This window comes from Arachis hypogaea, chromosome 3 (genome assembly GCF_003086295.3).
Source record: "Arachis hypogaea cultivar Tifrunner chromosome 3, arahy.Tifrunner.gnm2.J5K5, whole genome shotgun sequence".
NCBI classification, from domain to species: Eukaryota; Viridiplantae; Streptophyta; class Magnoliopsida; order Fabales; family Fabaceae; genus Arachis; species Arachis hypogaea.
In genome coordinates this window covers 84096841-84104764 of record NC_092038.1, presented here as the reverse complement: position 1 = coordinate 84104764, position 7924 = coordinate 84096841, and the positions used below count along the sequence as shown (strand labels likewise).

The window sequence follows — 7924 nt, the reverse complement described above, 5'->3', positions numbered from 1 at the left end:
TCTGTGAGGTATGTTGGTGAGTTGCATTGTTGTTGGAGTTGAGGTTGTGGCGTCTTTGGTCTTGACCTTGGTCTTGTTGATTTCCCCCACCAAAGTTGGGGTGATTTCTCCATCCAGAGTTGTAGGTTTTGGAGTATGGGTCATGGATTTGTCTAGGTGAGTTTCCAACATAGTTGGCTTGTTCCCAGTCACATTCTTCTCCTATATTCACTCCTTTTTGAGTTGGTGATGAAGTGATGACTGCTGCAACTTAGTTTTCCTCCACCTTCTTGGTGAGATCTGCTAGCTGCTTGGTGATCATCTTATTTTGAGCTAGCAATGCATCCATGTGGTTCAGCTCCATTACTCCTCGAGTGTTACTTCTTTCAGAGGCATAGAAGTAGTCATTCTTAGCTACTGTTTCAATGACATCTATGGCTTCTTCAATGGTTTTCTTCTTGTTTAGAGAGCCCCCTGATGAATGATCTACATCCTTCTTTGACTCATAGGAAAGACCTTCATAGAAAATGTGAAGTTGAACCCATTCATTAAACATATCTGGTGGGCATCTTCTTGTTAAGTCCTTGAACCTCTCCCAAGCCTCATAGAGAGTCTCACCATTTTTTTGCCTGAAAGTCTGCACCTCAGCTCTCAGCCTATTAATTCTTTGAGGAGGGTACACCACATCTTCCCAGTTTGTCAAGCTCTCCTTTGGAAAGGATTCGAGCCACTTGGATGCCTTGTCCCTGAGTGAAAAAGGGAACAATAGCATCCTATAGACATCCGGGTGGACTCCATTAGACTTCACAGTGTCACAAATTCTCAGGAAGGTGGTTAGATGTTGATTGGGGTCTTCTTGAGCACTTCCTCCAAATGAGCAGTTGTTCTGAATAAGAGTGATGAGCTGGGGTTTTAGTTCAAAGTTGTTGGCATGTATGTTGGGCTTCTGGATGCTACTTCCACAGTTTTCTAGATTTGGATTGATGTAGGAGCCTAGAACTCTCCTTTCTTGCCTAGCATGATTTGCAGGGCTTTCTCTAGCATGGTTGTGAGCTTCTTCTTCATGATTGTTTTCCAAATTCTCTTCCATGTTGGGTTCAAAGTACTCCTCCTCTTCCTCAGCACCAACAACTCCTTTCCCTCTTACTTCCCTCCTTAATCTCCAGAGGGTTCTCTCAAGTTCTGAATCAAAGGAAGTTGAGGTCCCCCCTCTTCTCCCTGTCATACAACTAACAAAGCATGCAGCAAGAGATAAAATGAAGAGGTTATTCTTGTTAGAGTGATTGTTAGTGTGAGTGATGCAAATTATTAAACAGTTAGTGGGTTAGTGAGCAGAATTGTAGATAATAACAAAGAAAGAAAGAAAGAAATAGAGAGGGTATAGAGGATGAGGAAGAAGTTAAACAAAGTGAAAATAAATGACTGAATAAAGTAAACAAACAAGGGAAAAATGCCCAATCTAGTGAGCTTTCAACTTAATCATTGTTGATACAAAATCAATCCCCGGCAATGGCGCCATAAACTTGATGCCGAAAACTTGTCTCTCAACAAATTTCCCTTCGGCAAGTATACCGAATTTGTCGTCAAGTAAAAACTCACAATATAGTGAGGTCGAACCCCACAGGGATTGATTGGTCAAGCAACTTTTGTTGGAAGATTATACTATTTGAACTAAACAGAGTGTAGTTTGAGAATTGCAGAAAATTAAATGGCCGAAAAGTAAATAGCAAAAAATAAAGTGCAGAATCTTAAATGGGGATTTGGGGTAATGAGCATAAAAATAAATGACAGAAAATAAAGAGAATGGGTAAGATCAGAAATGGAGAATTCATTGGGCTCAGGAGATGTTGTATTCTCCGGATCAAGTTTATTTTCATCTCTTCCTCAATCAATACATCTATTGATCTCCTTGGCAATCTTAGGTGATTAGATTCCAATTTCTTGGTAATCCAATCTCTCTAAGCTTGAACAATTGCCCAATTCCTTGATTTAATTGCTCATGGAAAGAGATGAAGTATGGTCACTGATTATACCACATGTATTTCCGAATCAAAGTGTTGGGAGGATTACATGTCACTATATCCGCCCAGACCTCAATTTGGTCCAACATGAGAAAGCATTTCTAGCATGATCTCCTCATCCCTTTTCCAAGGCTCAGAGGAGATCCAATTATGGAGAGTTTCTTTTCCAAGACAACTAACCAATGGAATTAAAATCGAAAGCCTTCTAGTAAATCAAAAGAGAAGAAAGAAGAAGAGAATGAAAACTATAATTGATCCATCAAATTACAACAGAGCTCCCTAACCCAATTAAAGGGGTTTAGTTGTTCATAGCTCTAGAAATGGAAAATGGTAGAAAATAATACATCCCAGCAAAAAGTGCAGAAAAGTAAATATACAGAGAGTAGTTCTATAAAGTGCCAAGCCTCTCTATAGTTCAAAACTACTCCTATATATACTACTCCTCTTGATCTTCTAGTGAGTTCTTCAAGTCTTGGATGTGGGCTTTGGATCTTGAGTTGAAGCAGTTCCAATCTTTAGTGGTCCCAGCTTACAGAGAAGTATGAATTAGGCATGGGTGTTTGTGAAGTTAACGTTAAGTGACATTGTAGGTTCGAGAACGTTAGTGGCAATCACAATTTTCACTAATGTTCCAACCCCATATAGCCTATGTTAACTCCAACGTTAGTGGCACTAACGTGACCACTAATGTTGCCTTTCTAAATCTTTGCTAGCGTTATTGGGACTCACCTTTCCCAATAACGTTGGCTTATAACCCTTTGTCCCTACGTTAGAGTTCACATCAGTGTAACTAGCGTGGCTCTTAACGTGGTTATGCCTCACCTTTGAGAGCATTAGTGACACTTACCTTTGTCACTAACACTTAAAGTGCCCCTACTCTCCACGTTAGAGCTCACGTTAACTAAGTTAACGTGCCACTAACGTGGTAGTAATGCCATCTTCCAACGTTAGTGACAAAGGTGAGTGTCACTAACGTTGGCTCATCAATCTCAGCTCTACGTTAACTTTCACGTTAGTGGTCTTAACGTGACCACTAACGTGGGCAATGCTAGTTGATCCAACGTTAGTGACAAAGGTGAGTGTCACTAACGTTGGCATTGTTCCTCTCTTCCACGTTAGAGTTCACGTTAACTAAGTTAACGTGACTCTTAACGTGACTCATTGCCAAGTCTTGGAACGTTAGTGGTGTTCACGTTTACCACTAATGTTGGTGCTTTCTTTTGTCTCCACGTTAACTACCACATTAAATTAGTTAACGTGGCAATTAACGTGGGTTTATGATGGCTTCGCGGGCGTTATTGGTGATCACTTTTCTCCTTAACGTTGCAAGCTATTTACCATTCCACGTTAGTGGTCACGTTAACTAGATTAACGTGAGTACTAACGTGGTTCTTCCTTGCTTCCTTTGTTCTAAAATCAAGCAAATAAAGTGCATCAAAGCTCTAGCCAAAGTCATGAGATTATGCATCATCAATTTATCATTCAATTCTAGCAAAATCCTCATGAAATCATGTGAAATTCACAATAGTTTCTTGAATCAAGGTGTACATTTATTTTCATCCAAAACTTGCCTTATTCACTAAGAAAATGCATGAAACTACCTTAAAACAGTAAAGAAAAGGTTAGTGAAACTGGCCTAGATGCCCTGGCATCAGAAGCTTCGTTAGTACATTTTGCGCTTTTTAAATCTTGCTTTTGAGCTATATCATTCATCGGGTTTCTAGATATATTAATCCTTCTATATTATATGTATGAGCTTTAGAACTGTCGTAACCTTTGATTAACCTTTGCTTTATGATGCGAGGTAAAGCTTAGGCTAATTAGGGTGTTACAACAAGAACTCTTTAAACAATCTTAAACTTCCATATAACAATCTTTTCATCCTAGATTCTCACTAATCCATGATTAGGCAACTATCTTAAGGGATTCTACTATAATTCACTTTCATCTTTATTTCCACAACTCACTAACTTCGACTAGAACATCCCTCATATAGTTAAAACTCAGTGATTCTATCCCAACGTATTGATGAGCGGATAATTTGTACGCTTTTTGGCATTGTTTTTAGTATGTTTTTAGTATGATCTAGTTAGTTTTTAGTATATTTTTATTAGTTTTTAGTTAAAATTCACTTTTCTGGACTTTACTATGAGTTTGTGTGTTTTTCTGTGATTTCAGGTATTTTCTGGCTGAAATTGAGGGACCTGAGCAAAAATCTGATTCAGAGACTAAAAAGGACTGCAGATGCTGTTGGATTCTGACCTCCCTGCACTCGAAGTGGATTTTCTGGAGCTACAGAAACCCAATTGGCGCGCTCTCAACGGCGTTGGAAAGTAGACATCCTGGGCTTTCCAGCAATATATAATAGTCCATACTTTGCCCAAGATTTGATGGCCCAAACTGGCGTTCAAAGTCACCCACAGAAATCCCAGCGTTAAACGCCGGAACTGGCACCAAAATGGGAGTTAAACGCCCAAACTGGCATAAAAGCTGGCGTTTAACTCCAAGAGGAGTCTCTACACGAAAATGCTTCATTGCTCAGCCCAAGCACACACCAAGTGGGCCCGAAAGTGGATTTTTATGTCATTTACTCATCTCTGTACACCCTAGGCTGCTAGTTCTCTATAAGTAGGACCTTTTACTATTGTATTTTCATCTTCTGATCTTTGGAATCTTTTGATCTTTAGATCTTTTGATCATTGGGAGGCTGGCCTCACGGCCATGCCTAGACCTTGTTCTTATGTATTTTCAACGGTGGAGTTTCTACACACCATAGATTAAGGTGTGGAGCTCTGCTGTACCTCGAGTATTAATGCAATTACTATTGTTCTTCTATTCAATTCCGCTTGTTCTTGTTCTAAGATATCACTTGTTCTTCAACTTGATGAATGTGATGATCCGTGACACTCATCATCATTCTCACCTATGAACGTGTGGCTGACAACCACCTCCGTTCTACCTTCGATTGGGTGAATATCTCTTGGATTCCTGATACACGATGCATGGTTGATCGCCTGACAACCGAGTGCTCGCCTGACAAACGAGCCAGCCATTCCGTGAGATCAGAGTCTTCGTGGTATAGGCTAGAACTGATGGCGGCATTCAAGAGAATCCGGAAGGTCTAACCTTGTCTGTGGTATTCTGAGTAGGATTCAATGATTGAATGACTGTGACGTGCTTCAAACTCCTGAGGGCGGGGCGTTAGTGACAGACGCAAAAGAATCACTGGATTCTATTCCGGCCTGATTGAGAATCGACAGATGGATAGCCGTGCCGTGACAGGGTGCGTTGAACATTTCCACTGAGAGGATGGGAGGTAGCCACTGACAACGGTGAAACCCTTGCTTAAGCTTGCCATGGAATGGAGTAAGAAGGATTGGATGAAGACAGTAGGAAAGCAGAGAGACGGAAGGGAAGGCATCTTCATACGCTTATCTGAAGTTCCTACCAATGAATTACATAAGTATCTCTATCTTTATCTTTATGTTTTATTCGCATACCACCATACCCATTTGAGTTTGCCTGACTAAGATTTACAAGGTGACCATAGCTTGCTTCATACCAACAATCTCTGTGGGATCGACCCTTACTCGCATAAGGTTTATTACTTGGACGACCCAGTACACTTGCTGGTTAGTTGTGCGAAGTTGTGTTTATGCCATGGTATTGAACACCAAGTTTTTGGATTCATTACCGGGGATTATTTGATTTGTGAAAAGTATTGATCACAATTTCGCGCTACCAAGTTTTTGGCGCCGTTGCCGGGGATTGTTCGAGTATGGACAACTGACGGTTCATCTTGTTGATTAGATTAGGTATTTTTTTTCGGAATTCTTGAAGATGAATTCTAGAGTTTCATGATGATTTGTTGAAGTCTGGCTGGCTGAGAGGCCATGTCTAATTTCATTGGACCGAGGTTTCAACTTATCATCACAAGAGCTTGTTGATTTCTATCAATCTTGCTTTTGGAGCAGTGATCTGCTAAGGCTTGGCTGGCCATTGGCCATGTCTAGTGTTTTGGACCGAAGCTTTCCTTGAAAGCTTGGCTGGCTGTGAAGCCATGTCTAATTCCTGGACCGGAGTCTTAGACTAGCATTGCACTGATTCCTGGAATTCTCATTAAGAATTTTGATACCTTTATTTTCTTTTTCCACTTAATTTTCGAAAAAAGCAAAAAAAAAAAATTTAGAAAATCATAAAATCCAAAAATATTTCTTGTTTGAGTCTAGAGTCTCATTTTAAGTTTGGTGTCAATTGCATGCATTCATGTGTCTTCATTAATCTTCAAGTTGTTCTTGATGATTTCTTACTCTGATCTTTGAATTCTCTTGACTTGAGTGTTATTGTGTCTCATATGCATTCTCATTAGTGTCAGTAGTATACAAACTGCTAAGTTTGGTGTCTTGCATGCATTGTTATTTGATTTTAGTTGCATTTTGATTATTCCTCACTATTAAAAATCCAAAAATATTTTTAATTTGTGTCTTTTCAAGTCAATAATACAGAGAATTGAAGATTCAGAACATACAGCAGAGGAATTATACAGAAAAAGCTGGGCGTTCAAAACGCCCAGTGAAGAAGGACAGACTGGCGTTTAAACGCCAGCCAGGGTACCTGGTTGGGCGTTTAACGCCCAAAAGGGTAGTATTTTGGGCGTTAAACGCCAGAATGTGCACCATTCTGGGCGTTTAACGCCAGGATGGCACAAGAGGGAAGATTTTGTTTTCAATGCAAATTTTTTTCAAGTTTTCAAAGTTTTTCAAAATCAAATCTTTTTCAAATCATATCTTTTCAATCATATGTTTTCAAAATCAATTTCTTTCTATTTTTAAAAAATACTTGCTATCAATTAATGATTTGATTCAACATTTCAAGCATGCTGCCTTTTCTGTTGAGAAAGGTTTAATGTTTGAATCATATCTTTTCTTGTTAGCCAAGTTTTTAATTTTCAAAATCAAATCTTTTTAAAATGTTTTTCAAATCATATCTTCTCAATCACATTTTTTTTTAAACTAATCATATCTTCTTAACCACATCTTTTTCAAAATAGTTTTCAATCAAATCTTTTTTATTTCTAATTTCAAAATCTTTTTCAAAAATCACTTGATTTCTTTTCCACTCATGGTTTTCGAAAATCAATTAAGTTTTTCAAAATGTTTTCAAAATCTTTTACTTAATTTTCGAAAATTGCTTCCCTTCTTCTCACATCCTTCTATTTATGGACTAACACTATTCCTTAATGCAAAATTCGAACTCCATCTCCTTTGATAAGTTCGAATTTTCTACTTCTGTCTTCTACTTTTCTTTTCCTCTGACACCTAAAGGAATCTCTATACTGTGACATAGAGGATTCCACATTTTCTTGTTCCCTTCTCTTTCTTATGAGCAGGAGCAAAGACAAAAGCATTCTTGTTGAGGCTGATCCTGAACCTGAAAGGACCTTGAAGAGAAAGCTAAGAGAAGCCAAAGCACAACTCTCTGTAGAGGACCTAACAGAAATCTTCAAAGAAGGAGAACCCATGGCAGCCGAAAACAACAACAATGCCAACAATGCAAGGAAGGTGCTGGGTGACTTTACTGCACCTACTCCCGACTTTTATGGGAGAAGCATCTCTATCCCTGCCATTGGAGCAAACAACTTTGAGCTTAAGCCTCAATTAGTTTCTCTAATGCAACAGAATTGCAAGTTCCATGGACTTCCATTGGAAGATCCTCATCAGTTCTTAGCTGAATTCTTGCAAATCTGTGACACTGTCAAGACTAATGGGGTTGACCCTGAGGTCTACAGACTTATGCTATTCCCTTTTGCTGTAAGAGACAGAGCTAGGACATGGTTGGACTCTCAACCTAAAGAAAGCCTGGACTCTTGGGAAAAGCTAGTCAATGCCTTCTTGGCAAAGTTCTTTCCACCTCAAAAATTGAGT

General features: G+C 39.1%; 1 non-coding gene across 1 annotated transcript; it reads left to right on the top strand.

Annotated features, from left to right (window-relative positions):
* The first annotated feature begins 529 nt into the window (after nucleotides 1-529).
* On the top strand, nucleotides 530-637 carry LOC112792930 (small nucleolar RNA R71). The gene has a single exon (XR_003197647.1). It is a non-coding gene; the product is annotated as a small nucleolar RNA R71 (small nucleolar RNA).
* The last annotated feature ends 7287 nt before the right edge of the window (nucleotides 638-7924 follow it).